Source organism: Galeopterus variegatus, unplaced genomic scaffold (genome assembly GCF_000696425.1).
Source record: "Galeopterus variegatus unplaced genomic scaffold, G_variegatus-3.0.2 Scaffold3960, whole genome shotgun sequence".
Lineage (NCBI taxonomy): Eukaryota > Metazoa > Chordata > Mammalia > Dermoptera > Cynocephalidae > Galeopterus > Galeopterus variegatus.
Genome location: NW_007730071.1, coordinates 111,127 through 134,526, shown reverse-complemented (window position 1 = coordinate 134,526; position 23,400 = coordinate 111,127). Strand labels below are relative to the sequence as shown.

The 23,400-nt window shown below is 35.6% G+C and overlaps 1 long non-coding RNA gene across 1 annotated transcript in view; it reads left to right on the top strand.

The window, feature by feature from the left end:
* Nucleotides 1–10,841, top strand: part of LOC103601952 — an 18,909-nt gene extending 8,068 nt beyond the window's left edge. Inside the window, exons 2-3 of the long non-coding RNA XR_551489.1 lie at nucleotides 5,078–5,279; nucleotides 10,800–10,841. This is a non-coding gene — a long non-coding RNA (uncharacterized LOC103601952). The remainder of the gene's footprint in view (nucleotides 1–5,077; nucleotides 5,280–10,799) is intronic.
* The last annotated feature ends 12,559 nt before the right edge of the window (nucleotides 10,842–23,400 follow it).

The following is a 23,400-nucleotide window of genomic DNA, read 5'->3' as shown; positions in this document are numbered from 1 at the left end:
TAGGGGTAAAGCATTTAGTCTTTCACCACTAGGTATGATGTTACCTGTAGTTCTTTCATAGATGTCCATTATCAGGGTTGAGTAAATTCCCTTTTATTCATAGATTGTTCATAGTTTTTGTCACAATTATGTTCAATATTGTCAAGTGATTTTTCTATTTCTATTGAGATAATCATATCATTTTGTCCTTTATTCTATTAATATGGTATATTACATTAATTAATGTTCTGATGCCAAACAAATCTTGAATTTCTGGGATTAATCCTACTTGATTATGGTATATAATCCTTTTTATATGTTGTCAGATTTTGGATTTGATTTGTATATATTTTGTTAAGAAAGTTTGCATTTATATTGATGAATAATATTGGCCAATAGTTTTCCCGTGCTATCTTTGTCTGGCTTCAGTACCACAGATGTCATAAAATAAGTTGAGAAATGGTCCTTCCTTCTCTATTTTCTGAAAGCTTTTGTGAAGTACTGGTATTATTTCTTCCTTAAAGATTTGGTAGAATGGTTTCTCTTTTCATTCCTCCCAAACATTGATCTTCTCCAGGATCTGCTCCAATTCATTTCTCATATTGTTTTATTCATTCTTTCAATAATCTAATCCACACACATACTATCAGCTTGCAATGTGTAAGCTTAGGACTTCCAAAGACCTGTATCTTCAGTTCAGACTTCCCCCTTGAGTACTATACAGTCATGCGATGCTTAATGACATAGATATGTTCTGAGAAATGTGTCGGAAAGCATTTTTGCATTGAGCTAACATTGTAGACTGTACTCACACGTGGCATTGCCTGTTGCTCCCATATAAGTAATGTGTTGTGCTGCCGCATCAGGATGGCTACGATGTCACTAGGTGATGGGAATTTTTCAGCTCTATTATAATCTATGGGACCACCATCATAGAAGAGGTCAGTCATTGGCGGAAACATCATTGTGTGACACATAAATGTACTTTTCTTTTGAATTGCCTAACGGTTATTTGCTCCTAAATGTTCACTGGCATTTCAAATACCCAAATTATCCTAAAAGCCACATAACACCCAGATCCATGGACTTACCCACATCTACTTTGTACCACCACACATTAATGATTACCAAATCTTACAAACAGTGCTTCCAAAATATCTCTTGAACCTTTCTTCTAGTCTTCTCTGACACGGTCACTATTTCTGACTTGGATTAAATTAATCACTCAACAGCTTTTTTTGTTGTTGTTCCTGTTTTGGGGCTACTTCCAGGTAACTGTTTTAACCAGAATATTAAACGTGATAACTAGAAATTGTCTAAATTCTGGGTGAAATCTTTAATAAATAAAAAGTCAGTATCCACCAAAGCAAGCTGGTTTTTACAGCTGTGTGTCATACTCATAAAGAATAACGGCAGGTATTGGTATCCACTTTCTTTTTCTTATCATTTGATAATATAAAAACTCTGCCTAAGGTTAATACTGTGCATTTCTCCATTAAAAATGCATTCTGTTCTTAATTATTGCCTGAAAGGATGTTATAAAATTTATCAACTCTCCATCCAGAGTTTTAGATCCACAAGAAAAGTTATCATGTATATTAAATGTCAGAAACATAAATTGTAGGGCCGGCAGAGTTTTAGATCCACAAGAAAAGTTATCATGTATATTAAATGTCAGAAACATAAATTGTAGGGCCGGCCCGGTGGCGCACTGGAGAGTGTGCTGCTTGGGAGTGTGGCGGCGCTCCCGCCGAGGGTTCGGATCCCAGGTGGAGACCAGTTCCCGCTCACTGGCTGAGCGCGGTGCAGGTGCAACACCAAGGGTTGCGATCCTGTTGACAGTCTCTGGTACGGGTGTGACACTGAGGGTTGTGATCCCGTTACCGGTCAGTAAAAAAAGACAAAAAGGAAAAAAAAAAAAAAAAGAAACATAAATTGTAAACCTTTGTGTAAATAATTTTTAAAAATTTTCTCATTTGAATGTCTGCCCATACAATTCCCCTAAAATATGATCTACAGAAATAATTGTTTTTAAAGAAAAATTTAAAAGAAAAAGTAAAAATATATATAGATTATAAAACTTAGGGAGAAAAATAGCAGATAAGAAAAAGAAATTATTTTTAGACCCCTAGCCCTCAGAAAGTTAAGCCCAAAATGTTTGCTTGATGAATGGATATTGCAGTTAAAATCATAAAAAGCAATAACAGAGGGCCGGCCCGGTGGCGCACTGGATAAGTGCGCCGCTTGGGAAGCGCGGCAGCGCTCCCGCCCGAGGGTTCGGATCCTACATGCAGACCGGTTCCCGCTCACTGGCTGAGCGAGGCGCGGGAGCAACACCGAGGGTTGCGATCCCGTTGCCGGTCCCGGTCCGGTACGGGCGCGACACTGAGGGTTGCGATCCGTTGCCGGACACGGAAAAAGACAAAAAAAAAAAAAAAAGCAATAACAGTGACATTTTAGTCATCTGCATGTACAAAGCCAATTGCTCTGAGTTGCCCGCAATTATATATTTAAACTAATTGCTGTTAATAAAAGTGGCTGTTTCTTAAAAAAAAATCAGGTCACTTTACAAATGAAATAACAGTTAATACCAGCTACCAGTTGTCATGGTAACAGCTGAATACTAAAAGGTGGGTATCTTGCTCCGTTAGCTTGTTCAGTCTGCTCCTAGGTGGGGGCATAGGATATAAAGTTAAACGTCTGTGTGATTACCATGCTAGGGTCATATATTCTTCTCTTGACATTTACACACCACCATTCAAGTTACATTGCAACACTATTAATTATGCTTGATTCTCTCCTTGTCTAGTGTTGAAAGCAAATAATTAGAGTATTTATATCCTGAAACGTTTCTATATTGCAAGTTAGAAAAATATGCTTTCCAATATTGTGAGATTTCTCCTCCTTTCAAAAGAAGTCATTTTATTTAAAATTAAAAAGAGGGTTCTGTGCAGCCATCTCCCTTTCATATAAATCATATACAAAATTTAAAAACCAAAAACAATGTTACATATAAGACCTTTAAAAAATCACTTTATAATAATTTTTCTGATACCCAATTTTCTGACTTAAGAATTTTTGTGCAACCTACTTTTCTTTGTATGGTGTTATTTCTTTTGTATAATATAGTCTTTCTTAAATTTTAATTTAAGTGCTGAATACTTCGTAGCTCTTGTGTAGCAAAAAATAAGCTCAAATTTCTTCATATTACTACAAGTTAAATACATTATATATATTGGCTTTTAAAATCTTGGTGTTTAAAAATGTTCAGGAAGTGGAAATATGTATTAATTTATAACGATTTCTGCTAGGTCTATGGTTTGCTTACAATTAGTTATAGAAGATTCAGTACAATCATAAAAGTTTTATGGTAAGGATATTAGAAATTATATAGACTCATGGTTCTCAAAGTGTGGTCCCCAACAGGTAGCATCAGCATCACCTGGGAACGTATTAGAAATGCAAATTCTCAGGCCCCATGCAGACCTATGGAATCAGAAATTTTGTGGATGGGGCCCTGAAGTTTGTTTGAACCAGTTCCACTGGTTATGCTGATTTATGCATAGGTTGAGAATCTCTGGACTAGACTACTAGTCTACCTGTCTGTAGACTAATGCTGATTCATAGTAAAATCATACCAGCTATTATTAGGGGGGGGAAATTACAGCTAATGGAAATTTCTAAGAAAATGTAAAGCTCTACTCTAAGATGATGTCTTATTGGTATTTTCTGGTAATAAATTACCTTCCCTTTATTAAAATGATGGTAACAGTAAGTCTTTTTAGGGTTCTTTCTTAGCAAAATTAAAAATCTGTAACTCTATGGTTATTCTCAATATTTCTTTTGTGTTAGGGGAGGGGATGAGAAGTTATTGTGTGGTAGCGAGTGAACTACCAGTCAATACCAACTCTCTTTTTTCATAGATGAGAAACTGACCAGTAAGATTAAGGGAACTTCTCTAAGTCAAATAACTATCTACGTGTAGAGCTGGACAAAACCTCAAATCCAATGTCATTTTATTATATTACCCTCTCTCTATAATACTACAGACAGCAGGATCAAATTTAATGGTATGTGGTTTGACAGGAACTAGAAACACAAATATCAGGATCTACGGTGAAGCAGAAGTAATAAATAATATATAAAGTGAGTAACAGAAGAGATTTAATCAAGAAAAAGGATAAAAGGGGTTGGCAAGATCGTAAGGATCAAAAAGGGCTGTGCAAGGGAATGAGATCTCAGTTATGGAGGCTGGAAGTCCAAGCACCAATTATGCTAGACTGTGGTTGGATACCTGAGGTGCAAAAAGAAATTTTGGTTTTAATTAACGATCTTTTGGATGCAGGTATAGTTATACCCATAAATTCTTTGTTTAGTGGCCTGTGAGAAAAGCTGATGAGTCCTGGAGATTCACTGTATATTATAGAAATATTAATAAATAATCACCCTGATGCCACAAGTATTGCACAATATTGTATTAACTATTCAAGCTGTGCGACAAGCTGAGGGAGACTGTTATTCTGTGACTGATTTGACTAATGCTTTCTTTTCCATTTCTACTTATGAACAAATTCAAAGCCAATTTGCATTCATGTGAGATGGATGGAAAAATACACATTTACTGCTCTCTCACAAAGGTATTTAAGTTCCCTGCTTATTGCGGCATCTATCAGGTGAGACTTAGACTTGATTCATTTGGAAAGTACTGGTATTCATTATATTAATGATATAATGTTTATATACCAATCTGAATACTAAGCTAAAACTGATTTATAAATACTGTTAATCATGTGAACTCAGAGGATGGCTGATTAACCCAACTAGAGTACAGGGCTCAGAAAAACGATGCAATCCCTGGACGTCCCCGGGACAGGGGTTACTAGGGCATCCCTCGGACAACCAAAAATAAATAATTTTCTCTGACAACTCCAAAATCAAAACAAGCAGCACAAAAATTGATTAGGTGGTTTCATTTTTAGAGAACACACATACAACATGTGAAAAACATATTAGCTCATAGTCACAAAATTACCCCCCCCCCCAAACATGAATCTGAGTGGGGCTTTGAACAGCAGGGTTTTTTTTTTTCTTTTTTTAGTGTTTCAAGGAACCAGAGCACAATCAAGCCCTTCGTGACCCTGTACACCCATGCTCACCTTAAGACCCCCATGCTCAAATGTTTTTGGAAGTGTACAGTAAAAGCAGCCATGCTGACCAGAGCGTTTGCAAAAGCCCATGACTGACACCCAGTGGTAACTGCTGGTAATTTAGACTAGAAAGTAACCAATGGCACCTTCAAGGTAAGCATCACTTGAAAACAATTCTTGGCTTGTAATTGTTATTGGGTCTTTCATTGAAATTGTTTCTGTTATGGAAAGACAATTTATTTTGAGACATGAGATACCCATTGTCCTGGCTTATGTCATATCCTTCCTACACAGAAGGAAATGAACAGAAGAATTTCCTTATTAAATAACAATTTACATTATATATCCTGTAGGATTATGTAAAGACATAACAAAATGGTCTCTTCCCTGTGACCTGTTACTAAAGGGTGCCAAACAAGCAGCATGATTTTTAGATGGTTCTCAAGGGTGTACGGCCAATCCCAACACCGTTCAATCCAGAAAGCAGTTGCACTGTTCAAGTGTTGTAGCATTAATTTAACTAAAGAGAGAACTTTTTTCCTGCTTTATAGGCAGAATTGAGTACTGTTCCTTGTGACATCAGAGGGACTAGATAATTGCTGAAGTGATTTTGTCAAGTCTTGGGTAGAAGTCAAAGGAGTTGCAATATGGTCCAGAAAACAGGCCTGAGATCACTTGGAAGACAAATTCAAAGAAAAACCCCAGCGTGGGATTCTATATTATGAAACTAATTATAGAATCAGAGGTGGTTATCAAAATACAGCATTCCCAGAATACTCCTCAAATAACTCTCAAAAATAACACTGGTAACTGCTATTACTGGTTAGTCAGCCTAGCTTGGCTACAAACCAGAAGAACATAGACGATTCCACTGGAAACCATGAGAAATCACTCCCCAAAATGCTTGACTGCACAAACGATAGGTCAGTCTGCAGATGAAACACGTCCTCTGTGAATGCAGACTTTGATCAGCAGCCCCCCAATGTCTGCCTCAACTCCCTTTCTCCTACTGTGCTGTGTCCTTTACCTTTATTAAAAGCCTAATACTCTCGAGGAGTCTTTTGCATCCTTTCAACCATCTGAATGTGATTCAATCTGTGCAACCCCTGTATCACGTCTCTTTATTATGGAGTAATAATGTGCCTACTATGTAGGGTCATTTGTAGGAATAAATTAAATCATTTAAAGTGTTCAGAACAGAGCTGGCACATTAAGTGCTTAAAAATAGTATCTTTTATCACTGAAACAATGGTATCATTAAAGTAGTTTATATATAATCTTCCAGGGTAAAAGACCATACATACTTGGATATACAGATCCTAATGATGCTTATTTTTTTTATTACTTTATGATCACATCATCAGGGAATCTCACATTTTCCTAGCAACATGTTTCAATGGTTAAGATTAGCATATGTATATGTTGAAAACAGAATATTTTTGTATTATAATAAGAACTTTATTTACGGATTTAAGAAAAGTTCAATCAAGTTTAAGGCTCTATTTTGGGGCACACTTGCTTCATCAATGTACTCTTTCCTGTTACCAGAATAATTATGTCAACGATGTATAACATGTAGTTTGTTTCAAAAGAAAAAAGTATTTATAAACTAAAAGACAAATATGATTTAGATACATTTGATATGAATTTTTAATATACTTTGATCTTAATTTTAATATCATCTGACTATTAATATTATTCAGATAAGACCGATTCAGCAGCATACTTTTTTCTTTAATTGTATTGATTTTATGATTTCCAATCTCTGTGAAATATGTAAATATTATTACTACAGGACGTGAACTTTGTTTCAAATTAGTATACATGACTAATGTGCTATAATTTGATTTTCAAAGTGATGAAAATAATTTTATAGTGTTACTTTTTTCTTTAAATTTTAATTAAATTTCTTATATAAGAATTTGGAGATATGATTTGAAAAGTAATTAAAAATGGATTATTTTTATTCATAATTTCTATGCTACAAAATGGAAAGGGTCAGTGCAAATTTTCAATTAGAGTGAATCTTAAGTGGACTTCAGAACAACACGATATATCCAAAGTGCAGAAATAAAAATAATTTTTAAAATCATATTTGACTTACTTACCTAAAACATGGCTATCTATTCGTATCGTGTGACAAATTGCTTTACATTTTAAAGCCAGTTCTCTTTGCTGATCTATAAAAAATAAATGTGGCATTTTGAGTGGGACAAGTATGGTAAATGAATAAAAACCTATTGTTATAAAAGAAAAGCAATATAATTCAGGAAAGGTAATTTTTGCTGTTATACTTCAGAAAGAATCTTGAAGTGTACAGAAAACAAGATTACAGAGATTGTTAGCTAGGATGACCAATAATAACATTTTTTTGAAGTTCTGGAAAAAGAAATTCAAAGAACAAGTACATGGATTCTGGTTACATGTAACACTGGTCTTTAAGCTAAGAGATGATCTGTACATACATCAAATTTAAAAGAACTAACTCAGAGGAAGGTCCCCAGGAAAAGTCTAATGGTACCACCAACATGTTTGATGGTCTTATTCTCAGCTCCAAATTCTTAGAAAACCAATTTTTTTCATTTGAAACATACTTGTTAATTTTAAAAAATATTTTATACCTTATTTTATGTACTGTAAGTATGGTAGTAAACAATACCAAGACATTTGCTATCTTCATAGAGCTTATTCTACGGATAGAGACATACTAAAAAAATAGAGGAAAAATATAACTTCCACTAGTGAAAAGCTGAAGAAAAAAAGCAGAATAAAGTAGAAATAGTAATGTAAGTAGAATTTACAGTAAGGGTGACTGAGAAAATACAACCGATGAAGTCAAAGTAAAACCAAGAGAGTGTGGTGTTGCAGAACGACATGTATCAGGAAGAATAAACAAGACAACTATGTCAAGATGAGAGCAGAGAATAAGCCACTAGATTTGCAGAGATGATCCTCACTCATGACAACAGTAGGTTCAGTGTTATAAAGGGAAACTTGACTGAAATAGGATCAAGCAAGAATCGTCAAGGTGGAGAGAGTGGGTAGAGATCACTGTTTGAAAGAGCTTGTCCTGTGAAAATAAAAAGAAAAATGGAGTTGTAGCTGATGGAGAATGTGTGGAGTCAAGGGAATTTGTTCTCTGTTTGCTCAGTTGCTTGCTTTTTAAAATGAGAATTGCTATAACATGATCTGGGGCTATTGGAAATGTTAAGAGAGTAAAATGATTATTTTGAGTAGAAATGGAATAATTTCAAGACTGAAGTCCTTGGGTGTGAGAGAATGCTTAAGTCAAATGCTTGAAAATACTCGTAAACAGGAAAAGGGGCCTAAGATAGGATCAATGAGCATTTTTACAAGGTGGGACCGTGGGGGTGGACCACGGAAGGAAGAATATAAGGGTACAGATACACGTAGTAGAAGGATGGAAAAACTTCTGTTTGTATTGATGAATATATCCTCAATGAACCAAGAAAGTAGCTGAAAATTAAAAGAAGGGAATAGGAGTTTGGAGTTTGATGAAAATGAAAATGTAAAATAAACTTTCAAGAGAGTGGAAAAGCTAGCAAGGATCACCAGAAGGGGTTATCGCACACTTGATATTTGGTGTTACATATTGAAATTGTACCCAATTAATATAATATTTTTATTGTGTATGATTTTCTTATTTACTGAGACTTTAGCATACATATTTCTCTCCTCACATGTCAGTGTCAACCATATACTTAATAGATTTAGGTAAACAAAACAGAAAATGTGAATTGTACAGTTCGCAATTCACTTGGAAAGGATTATTAGTGTAATTTGCAAGCCTTGCATTTTTTGTGACCTAATAGTTAGTTACTTTATTATTCTGAATATCCACAATCAAACCTGCATTCAAAAAGAATGTCTACTTATGTATAGGTATAGGACAAAATACCCTTTACTGTATTCTGAAACATAATACCTAGAATTTTGGAAAATGAGCTTCATTTAATCAAGATTAATTGTTCTCTCTCAGATGTTGATGTGCTGCTTTAATTCTGTCAGTCAAAATTATAAACTTAATTATTTTCAAACATGATATGAAATTATTAATAAACTTGTATAATATTTCTAAAGTGTCTGTATTTCAAGGGACTTTCAAGATAATCAAAAAAATTAAACATTAGCATTATTTTATAGATATCTGTTACTAGATGATGGAAACAGTTTGACTAATAAGTTTTCTATTTGCAAGGTTGTTTATCTCCACTTAAGTCTATTTTTAGCTCAGACAACAAGATCTATCTAAGAAAAGAATAACAACAAAATTAATAGTCATTTGAGAGGTCTTGATTTTTGGTATACTTACTACAGATTGAGATGGTGATTGATCATAACAATTGAATAACAAATTCTTCTGAACCAAAGTTATTTGTTAATCTAATAAATTAATAAATATGTTGGTAATAAGTTGCAGAATGCAATGTAAACATATTCAGTCAAATAGTGTATCTATTTATCAGCACAAAACAATTGAAAAATAACAAATGCAGTATGATTTTCAATAAAATCAGAAAATATGAGGTATTTAAATATGAAATAAATGCACTGAAAATACCAAATACTGATGAAAGTAAAGAAGACTTCAATAAATTCAGAAATAAACTATATAGATTGGAAAACTAGACATTAAGACATTTGTCCCCCCAAATAAGCCTATAGATTTGGTGCATTCCCAATTAAGTTTCCAGCAGGCTTTTTTTTCTAAGAATTTCACAAGCTCTTTTTTAAATTTTATAAAATTAAGGAAATTACTAACAGAAGCCAAAGCATTTTAATTTTTTATTTTTTAAAATTTATTTATTTATTATGAAAATTCATGAGATACAAAGCTAATTGTCACCCATCGCACCATTTGAGGAGATAGAATAAATTATTATTAATTATAGACAATTGAGAGCTTAAGCAACAAGCTAGAGCAAGGAGAAAACAGTTAAAATATTAATTGGACTTTGTCCAATTATTAATTAAAAACAAGCAAAAATTTTCTATTTATAAATCATTTAAAAATGAAAAGACAAGCCATAGACTCGAAGCAAGTATTCGTAAATCAAAGCTGATAAAGAATGTGTATCTAGAATTCATAAAGCTCATTCATAACTCAATACTAAAACTATTAACACAGAGACATGAAAAATGATTACATTGTATAATGTTGATTATACTAATTATCCTGATTTGAGCATCTCATATTGCACATAGATATTGATGTTCAACTCTGTACCCCACAGATATGTCAATCAATTATGTTACAATAAAAAAATAAATTTAAAAAAAGAAAAGAAAAGGGAGGAAAATATTTGAACAACTTACATAAAAACATAAAATAGCCATGTAACATATTAAAAGGGTGCATTCTTAGTCATAAGGGAATTGCATATTTGAAGCACAATGGGATGCAACTACACAACAATTTAATGACTAAAACTTAAAATGGTGACAATGTGAAGTGTTGGCATAAAATTATCTTCATTTATAGCAGTCAATTCATGATCAACAGGTAAGTGGATAAATATGTGGTATATCCATACAGCCATAGATTAATTGCCTAATATTTGCTAATAAATTGAATGAACAATAGGAAATTTGACTCTCAGGAGGATTGAGTGTTTTTTTTTTTTTTTCCTTTTTGTCTTTTTTCGTGACCAGTAACGGGATCGCAACCCTCGGTGTCGCGTCCGCACCGTGCTCAACCAGTGAGTGGATCGGTCTCCACATGGGATCCGAACCCTCGGCGGGAGCGCCACCACGCTCCCAAGCGCCACACTCCACCGAGTGAGCCACCGGGCCGGCCCTTAAGTGTTTGTTTGATACAGCACACTAGACTGGAATTCAAATTTTATCTAGAAACTGATTTCAGCAACATGACAGAATAGGATGCTCCTGATTATCCCTACTCTCCCAGACACACTGAGTAAACATCTACATATGTGTCAATTTATCCAAGAGAAAACCGGAATCTAGTTGAAGGACTCCTAGATTCTGAACACTGGGCAACTGATAAAATATCCACATCAAAATGGGTAGGAAAAGCACAGATACACTTGAGAACTAACCCCACCCTGAGCCCTGCACCTTATAATCAGGAAAGAATCCTTAATCCTAATGCCCAGCTGGATCCCGAGGAGTGTGGAGTTTGTATCACACATATAGGGCCCAATTTCACAATTCCTACCTGAGAGCTTGGTTCTTAAATCACCTTGCTTGAGGACTAGCAGGGACAAGGCATCAAAAGATTTCCTTCAAGCACAAAGAAGAAAGGGGGATTTTAAACTACCAGACTCCTCCCAACACCTGTAGCCCCTACGATCAATCCACCTTCCAATTTTCTCCTGCAAAGGGTTTGACTGCATACTTTTGCAGCAACTCCTGGACTTCTGGCCTCTAACAAACTTGTATCTGGAAGCCTAGATAGCAAATGAAGAATAAACCTCCTCAAGCCTAAATAGGAGAAATAACACTCCCACACCTTCCTCAGCTTGCTCCAGTGATAAATCCTGTAATCTCTCATTGGAAGGAGGGTGGGGTGCCTCTCTATGCCTGAATGGAAAAGTGAGCACTACCCATACATTTTTCTTTGGCTTACTCCAGTGATAACTTCATACCAGAAGTCTCCCCCTTGCAAGGAGAGTGTGACACTTCTGCTTGCTTGAATGCGATAGTAAGCACTCTCCATGCCTTTTTCCTTGGTTTGCTCCAGCAATAATTCCAGGCTTGTAATCTCTACTTGGAAAGAGATTAGAGGCCTCTGCAAATAAGAACAGGAGGGACAGCATTCCCTGCATCCTCTTCCCTGGCTTGCTCTGGCAGCAAATCCAGATATACAGACTCTCTCTGGAAGTGATGTCTGCATGCATTGAGTGCCCCAACTTTTATAGGCCCCATCCAAGGAAATGGCTCTGAAATTACCCAGCTCTGGGAGTTGACAGAGCTCTGTAGTCCTGAGTCTCCTAGACTAAAGAGAACAAAAAGGTGATTTTTAAAATTGCAGACAGTCAGTGACTATCTTCCCAGATTTAATGTGAGCAGTCTACACAAGAGGACAGGCATCTGCTACAGACCCTCTCCCTAGTATAGGGTGGAACAAGTGGGAGATGAATACTGGATCTCAGCTTCTCCACAAGGTAAGAAGAAATTGGAACACACATCTAGCATCCCAACCTCTCCAGCTGCATCCCAAAGGATTGGCTTATATCCCACCTTTCTCAAGGCAATAGCACAAGTTGGCACTCTCTAGTTTGTTAAGGCTATTAAGAACAAAAAGAGTTAGTTGGACAAGCACAAAGGATTTAGAAGCACCTAGAATCACTGGCCAGGATGATTGGGGTGGAACATCTTCTACATAAGACCAGCCTAACAAAACTAGGAGAGGTGGTTATCTCATCTAATGTGAAGAAACTAACACAAAGAGTCAAAGAAAATGAAGAAACATAGACATATGTTCCAAACCAAAGAAGCAAAATCTCCAGAAGCTGATCCTAACGAAATAAAGATATGTGATTTACATAACAGAGAATTCAGAAGAACAGTCACAAATATGTTCACTAAGATAAAGAGAACAATGCATGAACAAACTGAGAACTTCAACAAAGAGATAGAAAATAGTTTGAAGTGCCAAACAGAAATCACTGAGCTGAAAAATACAATAACTGAACTCAAAAATTCAATGAGAGATTCAGCAGAAGACTGGATCAAGCAGAAGAAAAGAGTAACAAACATGCAAACAGGTCTTTGGAAATCATTGATTCTGAGTAGCAAAAAGAAAAAAAAAGTGGAAGAATGAAGATAGCCTAAGTAATTTATGGAATATCTTCAAGTAAAATAATGCATGCATTATTGGCATTCCACAAAGAGGAAAAAACTAAAATGAAAGAAATAGAAAACATTTCAAAGAAATAATGGCAGAAAACTTCCCAAGCTGTAAGAAGGAAATAGAAATCCAGATCCAAGATGCCTAATAGGATGAATAAGAAAAGATACATATTAAGACACATTATAGATGGATTGTCAAAAATTAAGGACAAAGAGAGGATAGTGAAAGCTGCAGGGGAAACGTCAGTTGCTACATACAACAGAACCTCCATCAAGGCTGTGAGAGGATTTTTCAACAGAAACCTTGCAGGCCAGATGGAAGTGGGATGATATATTAAAAAAGATGACAGAAAATACTGCCAACTGAGAATAACGGACCCCAAAATTTTATCTTTCAAAAATGAAGAAGAGATAAAAAATTCCTCAGACAAACAAAAGCTGTGGGAATTTATCACCACTAGACTTGCCTTACAAGAAATGTTAAAGAAAATTCTTCAAGTTGAAGGAAATGTTGCTAAGTAGCAATATGAAAATATAATATTGGTAAAAGTAAATGCATAGTTGTTTAGTCCATTTTCTGCTGCTTATAACAGACTTGCTAAAATTGAGTAATTTATAAAGAAATAAAATGTATTTCTTAAAGTTTTGGAGTCTTGGAATTTCATGGTTCTGGGGCACATAGAGTGAGAGTATTCTTCTTGGTGGTGACTCTCTATAGCAATGCAGGGTGTCACATGGAAAGAATGGCAAAAATCTCTCTCACGTGCTCACTTACCCTCTTTATAAATCTACAAGTGCCACTCCCATGACACCCCACTAAACCATTAATTAATTACTCCATGAATTCATGAGGACCTAGTCGTCACAGTCCAAACACTTCTTAAAGGCTCCACCTTTCAAATACTATAATCAGATTTAGCAGTCCTAATACTGTTGCAATGAGCATTAAGTTTCCAATACATGAGCTTTTGGTAGACACATTCAAGCCACAGCATTCTGCCCTGGGTTCCCAAACTTTTTGTCCTTTTCACATATAAATACCTTTATTCCATCTCCAAAGTCTTAATTTGTTTCAGCTCAAAAGTCCAAAGTCTCATCTATGAAATCAAACAAGTTATCTACTTTCAAAATAGAGTAGTGAGACAGGCATAAGACAGAAATTCTCACTCCAAAATGAATGAATAAGCCAAAAAGAGGGGGGAAGAGGTCCTAAGCATGTCAAAAACCCAGCAGAGCAGGCATTAAATCTTAAAGCAGAGGATAATTTCCCTTGACTCCATGTTCAACATCCTCTGCACACTGGTGCAGAAGTTGGACCTCTACGTCCTTGGGCAGCCCAGCCCCTATAGCTTTCCAGGTCTGAGCCCATGCTTCAACTCTCCCAGGCTGCTGTTGCACACTGGTAGCTCTACAATTCTGGGGTACTTGTGTCCATCCTGCTTTCATAGCTCCACTAGGCATGGCTCTGGTGGGGGATCCCTGCTGCAACCCCACATTTTTCCTCAGTATTGCTCTAATGGAGACTCTCTGTGGTGACTCTGCCCTTGTGACAAATCTCTTCCTGCCCCCCCCTCCCAGGCTTTTCCATATATCCTTTGAAATCAAAGTTGAGTCAGGGTTCAGAGAGCAGCATCCCAAGGTTGCACTGGGCAGCAAGCCCATGGAGTGTGCCCCAGGCCTATTCCATGAAACCATTCTGTCTTCCCATGTCTCTGGGCCTGTTATGGAAGGGGCAGCCTCAGAGATCTCTGAAATGCCCTCAGGGTTTTTCTTTTACTTTCTCCATGATCTTTTCTTTCTGTACTAATATTAGTAGAAGGTTGTTGAGCTATACCCTTGTTTTCTCTCCTGAACATACTTTTTCACCCTTTATGTGGCCAGGCTGAGAGTTTCCAATTTTTTAACCCTTGCTTCCCTTTTAACTATAAACTCTGCCTTACATCATGCTTTTGCTGCCACAGCTCAGCATAGGCAAAGTATTAACACAGCTGCTGAGTGCTTTGCTGCTTAGAAATGTCTTCCACCAAATACCCTTGTTCCTAAATCTTAGTGTCCACATTCCATAAAGCCCTCAAGCATATAAACAATGCAGCCAAATTCTTTACCACTGCATAATAAGGGTGAACTTTGCTCCAGTTTCCAATTAACTCCTTCTCATCTACATCTGAAACTTCCTCAGAATGACCTTTACAGTCCATATTTCTATCAGTGTTCTGATTTAACCAGCTTCTAAGAGGTTCCAGGTTTCCTTCTAAGACCAGGTTTCCCTGGTCTTCTTTTTTTCTAAACCCTCACCAGAATCTGAGCTTACTCCAGCCTGCTCCTCCAAATTCTTCCAGCCCCTGCTCTTCATCCAGTTCCAAAGCTGGTTCCACAATTTCTGGTATTTGTTATGAGCAACAAACTTCTCAGTACCACTTTTCTGTGTTAGTTTGTTTTCTGTTGCTAATAACAAAATACCTGAAACTAGGTAATTTATAAAGAAATAAAATTTCTTTCTTACAGTTTTGGAGTATGAGAAGTATACAGTACAGGGGACACATTTGATGAGGGCCTTCTTCTTGGTGGTGACTCTCTACAGCAATGCAGGTTGTCACGTAGAGAGAATGGCATGAGCTCTATTATGTGTGTAACTGCTCACCATATAAAGTCGTGAGGCCCACTCTTGTGACAACCCATGAAACTATTAAACCATTCCTCCATTAATGTATTAATTCCTTCACAAGGGCAAATTTGTCACAATCCAATCACCTCTTAAAGTTTCCATCTTTTAAACACTGTAATCAGATTTCTCACCCTCTTAACACTGTTAAATAGGGACCACGTTTCAACACATGAACTTTTGGGGGACACATTTTACCCACTGCAATAGTCAAACTCAGAACACTGTAATGCTATAATGGTGGTGTAAAGATAAATTACATCTCTAGTCTGAAGATTAAAAGCCAAAACTATTAAAAATAACTGTAGCTACAATAATTTGTTAAGGAACACGAGTTATACGAGATGTAAAAGATGACACCAAAAACAAATTGTGGGGATAGTAAAAATGCAGATTGTGTGCAAGCAACCAAAATTAGGGTGCTATCAGCTTAAAATAGTTTGTTATCAGTTTAAAGTATTTTACATAGCTTCATGGTATTCACAGAGCAAAAACCTTTAGCCGATACACAAAAGACTTTTTAAAAAAAAGGTTGACAGCTTACCACTAAAGAAAACCATCAAGCCACAAAGGAAGACAGCAAGAGAGAAAGAAGGAAACAAAGGATTTACAAATCAACCACAAAACAACTAACAAAATGACAGTAGTTTTTTTTAATGGGATTGTTTATTTTTTTTTATTGGTTATGAATATTCATAGGGTACAAAGCTGACTATCACCACTTGTGCCCAAGATGTGATGGCCAGATCCATACTGGCAGCATGCCCATTACCAGAAATTGCAATTATACCCCATGTCCCCCACTCACTTAATCCCCGACATCCCTCCCCATCTCCCTTTCCCCCACTCCACTTTATATCCCTAGTATAATTACTTTGAATGTAAGTTAAGGTCTCCTATCAAAAGACATCAAGTAGCTGAATGGATTAAAAACAAGATCCAACCATATGCTTCCTACAAGATACTCACTTTACTAGTAAGGGTGCACACAGACTGAAGGTGAAGAAATGGAAAAAGATATTCCATGCAAATAAAAACCAGAAGAGAGCAAGGGTGGCTATAATGATATCAAACAAAATATATTTTAAGTCAAAAACTGTAAAAAGAGACAAAGAAGGTCATTATTTTAAAAAGGGGGGTCAATTTTCAAGACCATATAACAATTGCAAATATATAAGCACCCTACACTGAAGCAACTAAATACCTAAAGCAATTATTAATTTATCTTAAGAGAGAAATAGACTACAACACAATAATAGTAGACTTCAAGACCCCACTTTCAACGTCGAACAGATCAACTATACAGGCCACAAAACAAGTCTCAACAAATTGAGGAAGATTGAAATTATATCAAGTATCTTTTCTGACCACACTAGCATGAATATAGAAATTAATAACAGGAAAAATCTTGGGAAATTCACAAATATTAAACAACATGCTCCTGAACAACTAATTTTCCAAAGAAGAAATTAAAAGGAAAAATTTATCTCAAGACAAATAAGAATAGGAAGACAACATACCAAAACTTATGGTATGCAGCAAAGGCAGTCCTGAAGAGGAAGTTTCTAATAACAAATGCTTACATAGAAAAAAAGATAAAAGATCTCAAATAAACAACCTAATGTTAATCCTGAAAGAAATACAAAAAAAGAGCAAAGTGAATCCAAAGTCAGGAGAAGGAAGGAAACAACAAAGATTTGAGCAGAAATAAAATAGAGATTAGAAAAGCAATAGAAAAGATCAATAAAACTATCAGTCTTTTTTTAAGGATAAACAAAATTGACAAACTATTAGCTTGTCTAAAAAAAGGGAAGAAGACTCAAAGAAACAAAATTAGAAATGAAAAAGGAGACACTACATCTGATACCACAGAATACAGTCATGTTCCTGAACAACAGAGATACATTCTGAGAAATGTGTCCTTAGGCGATTTTACTGTTGTACAACCTCATAGAGTGTACTTACATAAGTCTAGGTGGCATAGCCTACTACACAACTAAGATACATGGTACTCCTACTGCTCTGAGCACAATTGTTTGTGTTGATCCATCATTGGCCAAAACATTTTTATTCACTGCATGATTGTTCCAAGGATCATAAGAGACTACTATGAATAACTATACGCTAACAAAATGGGTAACCTAGGAGAAATGAATGAATTTCTAGAAACATACAACCTACCAAGACTGAATTAGAAATAAAAAATATGAACAGATTGAACCAGTTAAAAAAAGAAAGAAAGAAAGAAGAAAAGAAAAAGAAAAAGAAAGAAAGAGTCTCCCGTTAAAGAAAATCTCTAGACCTGATGGCTTCACTGAAGAAAAGAATTCTTTCAAACATTTAAAGAACAGTACTTCTCAGAGTCTTCAAAAAATTGAACTGGAGGAAACATTTCAAAATCATTTTATGAGGCCAGCATTACCCTGATATCAAAGCAAGGCTATGACACTGCAAGAATAGAAAATTACAGGCCAATATTTTTGATGAACATAGTTGCAAAAATCCTTAATAAAATACTTGCAAATTAACTCAATAGTACACTAAAAAGATTATTCATTATGATCAAATGGATTTATTCCTGGGATGCAAGAATAGTTCAGCACAAATCAATGAATGTAACACATAATATTAACAAAATGAAAAACAAAAACACACTATCATCCCAATAAATACAGAAAAAGCATTTGACAAAATTCAGTATTCTTTTATGATAAAAAAGAAATTAAGCGTAGGAGGAATTTACCTCAACATAAAAAAGGGTATATAGGAAAAGCCCACATCTAACATCATAGTCAGTGGTGAAAAGTTGAAAGCTTTTCCTCTAAGATCAGGAACAAGACAAGGATGCCACTCTCACCACTTCTATTCAACAGAGTACTGGAAGTCCTAGCCACAGATATTAGGCAATAGAAAGAAATAAAATACATCCAAATAGGGAAGGAAGTAGTGAAATTGTTTATGTTTGCTGATGATGTCATCTTATCTAGAGAAAACCCTGAAGACTCGATCGAAACACTGTTTGAACTGATAAATTCAGTAAGGTTACAGGTTATAAAATCAACATATAAAAATCAGTAGTATTTCTATACACTAACAATGACCTATGTGAAAAAGAAGTTTACAAAACAATCTCATTTACAATACCATCAAAAAATAAAGAGCTGGCCCCATGGCTCACTCGGGAGAGTGAGGCACTGGTAGCTCTGAGGCCGTGGGTTCAGATCCTACATGGGGTGGCCAGTGTGCTCGCTGGCTGAGTGTGGTGCAGACAACACCATGCCAAGGGCTGTGATCCCCTTACTGGTCAGAAATAAAAGAAAAGAAGAAAAAAGAAATAAAAGAAAATACTTAGAAGTAAATTTAACCAAGGAGGTGAAAGATCTATACACTGAAAACTATAAAATGTTGATTTAAAAAACTGAAGACAACACAAATAAAGGGAAAGATATCTCATGTGCATGCATTGGAAAAAATAATATTGTTAAAATATTCAAACTTCCCAAAGTGATCTACAAAGTGATCAATACAATTTCTATCAAAATTCCAGTCATTTTTCACAGAAATAGATAAAACTATTTAAAAATTTGCATTGAACCACAAAAGGCCATAAGTAGTCAATGCAAGCCTGAGTAAAAAGAACAGAGCTAGAGGTATCACACCAACTGATTTTAAAATATATTATAAAGCCACAGTAATCAAAATAGCATGGTACTGGCATGAAAGCAGATACATTGACCAATGGAACAGAATAGAGAGACTAGAAATAAACACAAGTATTTATGGTCAATTGATTTTTGACCACGGTGCCAAGAACACGCAATGGAAATAGGACAGTCTCTTCAATAAATAATACTAGGAAAACTGGATATCTACACACAGAAGAATGAAATCGGATCATTATCTCACATCATATTCAAAAACCAACTCAAAATGGGTAGAAGACTTAAATGTAAGACCTGATACTGTAAAACTACTAGAAGAAAATATAGGGGGAAAGCTCCATGACATTGGTCTGCAGAATGATTTCTTGAATAAGAACCCCAAAGCGCAGGCAACAAAAGTAAAAATAGAAAAGTGGAATTGCATCAAACTGAAAAGATTCTGCAAAGCAAAGCAAACAATCAACAGAGTGCAGAGACAACCACAGAATGGGAGAAAATATTTGCAAACCATACCTCTGATAAGAGTCCAATATCCAAAATACATAAGGAAATCAAACAACTCAATAGCAAGAAAACACATAACTGAATCAAAAACTGGGCAAAGGATATGAACAGACATTTCTTAAAAGAAGACATAAGGGGCCGACCCCGTGGCTCACTTGGGAGAGTGCAGCGCTGGGAGTGCAGTGACGCTCCCGCTGCGGGTTCGGATCCTATATAGGGGTGGCCGGTGCACTCACTGGCTGAATGCGGTGCAGGCGACACCAAGCCAAGGGTTGCGATCCCCTTACTGGTCACAAAAAAGAAAAAAAAAAAAGAAGACATGAATGGCCAACAAGTGCATTAAAAAATGCTCAGCATCTCTAATCATCAGGGATATGCAAATTTAAACCACAATCAGGTATCACCTAACACCTTTTTAATATCTATTATCAAAAAGATGAAAAATAACAACTGTTGGTGAGGATGTAAAAATAGGGAACCCTAAAACACTGTTGGTGGGAACATAAATTAATATAACCATTGTGGAAAACAGTACAGAGTTTTCTCAAAACAACAGACAGAACTAACATATGATCCAGTAATCCCTCTTCTGGGTATATATCCAAAGGAATTGAAATTGATATGTTGAAAAGATATCTGCACTCATGTTCATTTGAGCATTATTCACAATAGCAGAGATATGAAAGCAACCTAAGTGTCCGTAAATGAATGAATGAAGAAAATGAGGAGTATCTCCACAATGGAATACTATACAGCCTTAAAAAGAGAAGGAAATTCTGTCATTTGCAACAACATGGATGAATCTAGAGGACATCATGCTAAGTGAAATAAGCCAGACACAGAAAGACAAAAAATGTATTTGTATGACCTTATTTATATGTGAAATCTAAAAATGTTACTTTCATAGAAACAGAAAATAGAAAAATGTCACCGAGGCTGGTGGTTTGGGGAGGGATTGGGAGGAGGGAGGAAGGATGGAGACAGGGGAGATGTTTACCGAAGGGTACAAGCTTTTAGTCAGACTGCAGGAATAAGTTTTAGTGACCTAACCACAGTTAATAATAACATATTATATATTTTAAAGTCTCCAAAATAATTGATTTTAAGCATTCTCATCTCCCAAAAAAGATGTTTGTGAGATGATAGATATGGTAATTAGCTTTATTTAATCTTTTACAATGTATTCCTATACCAAAGATCACCTTTTACCCTGTAAATAAATGCAATAATTATTTGTCAATTAAAAACCAATAAATAAATAATGCTAAAAAACAAATTTTACCAAGAAGATTGGCAAATATATGAAAAATATATGTAAAGCATATTTTACAAATATTGCCAAAATTGGGATTTCATTAGGTACCTTTTGTTGTAGTAACAATGCCAAAATCTCAGAATGGATTTCTTATTGGGCCTGCTCCCGTTGCCTTCATTTAAGCTTCCCCTATACTAGGATGTCTTATTTTTGCCAGAGAGCTGAAGTGACAAAAGGCAAAAAGTCACAATGTACTTGTCTAAAAGTTTGTGCTCAGATGTGCCATGTCACATTTGCTCATATTCCATTGGTTGAAGCAAGCTTATGGACAAAGCTAAAATTAAATTAATACACTGTACCTGTATGAGAGTGTACATCACCTAAGAGAAATGAAGGGAGCGATTGATTGTGAACAATAATGTGGCTACCACAGGGATAAACTAAAGACCCAACACACCTGGCGTTCAGGCCAATGCTCCATTTAACTTATTATTAGCTGGGCATTGCCAATACTTGCTCCATTTTTCTTTATTTTGCTAACTGTTCTACCTACCTTTTGATTTATCCACATTATATTTTTTAAAAAACTATTAACTTAGAATGTTTCCAATCATTCTTAATGGCCCAAATGCCACTGTATCATTTTAGACTGACTTAGCATATATGCTCTCTCATCTATCCAGTGTGTATTGATTTATGACCAGGAGACAATATTAATTCAAGAGACTGGATGCTGCCAATATTTCTTCTTTGTTAAATTGTAACTCCAGGTTGAATTTTAATTCAAATAGATGAAGCAGAAAAACTGTATTTTCTTATAGGCCTGCTGTGGATTAAATGTCCCCCCAAACTCATTGAGCTTAATCCCCACTGTACCTGTTGAGAGTGGGAAGTCCTATAATGATAATTGAAAGGTGGGTCCTTGAACAGGTGGTTAGATTGTGAGCACCACGCCACAGTGAATGGATTAATCCATTTGATGGTTTAATGGTGGTCATGGTTCTGATGGCCTTAAAAGGAATGTACGTACATGAGTTCTCTCTCTCTGTCTGCTCAAGCCGTCCTCCATCTCCCATGGTGATAACCCTACATTATTGAAGTCACCATCAAAGAAGGCTCTCACCAGACGTGTTCCCCACGGACTTCCCAGACTCTGAAACTGTAAGCAATAAATATTGTTTGTTTCCAAATTACCCAGTTTCAGGTAATTATAAGCAACAGAAATGGACTAATACAAGGCCATGCATAACTAACTCAAAGTCAAATTTAAAATTAATCCAATTATGGTACATACTTCCCGCCCTCCCATCTCCCTACCTTATCCCTGCTGGTGTTGATTTCTTGGTTTTTCTACCTGGAAGGCTCTTTCCTTCCCCTTCCAAGTCACATTTCAAATGTGAATTCATCTGTGAAGACTTCTGCATTTATTTGTTGCTGAAAGTAACTTGCCTCTTATGGAATTGTCCATAATGTTTTATGTAACTTGCTTCTGGTATTTGCCATTTGGCATCTTTTATTCCATTAATTTTCTCTACCTACTAAACTGTAAATCCCTTTGAATCAAGAAACATGCCTTTTTTATTATTATTAATAGTTGCATTGTTTTATTTCTTAACAGAGTAACTATATAGCATAGAGATTGAGTTGTTAGGTTCTGTCTTTGGACTGCCTGAGTTCAAATTTCTACTCTACTATTTCCTAGGGTGTAATTTTAGGCAAATTTTCTGACTACGCAGTATCTCAGTTTTCTTTTTACTAAAATATGGGTGACAATAGTACCTAGCCCATGAGTTTTTGTAAGGATTAAATTAATTTATACAAGTATATTCACTTGAAACAGTGCCTAGAATAGAGTAAAACCTCAATCATTATTAATATTTACTACTTTGCAGATAGTAGATACTCAAACCACATTTAAATATGAGTAAATAAGCTAAACCCAAACATTAAAAAAATTTTATTATGAAAGATTTCAAATTCACGTAAAAATAGAATTATCTGATTAACTGCCATCTCCCCAGTAGTTTTTAAAATTTTGCCACACTGACTTCTTTTCTCATTTACCTTTTATCTGTAAAGTATTATAAAACGAATTCCAGACATTATAGCTTCAATTGGCAACATATTTTAAAAAGATAAACCACATTATAATGATGAATAAAAATACACACTATACTTAGTGTTTGGGAGGAAATTAAGGAATATTATTGAGATACCCTAACATATATATTTTGGTTCTGTCCACAGTTCCTGGCTTGTTATAACCTACCCCAGCCTTTCTATCTTGGAGCTGGCTGTAAAGAAATTCTCTGTCGTGCCTTGTTTGATTGCAGATCACAAGATTCACATTTCAGA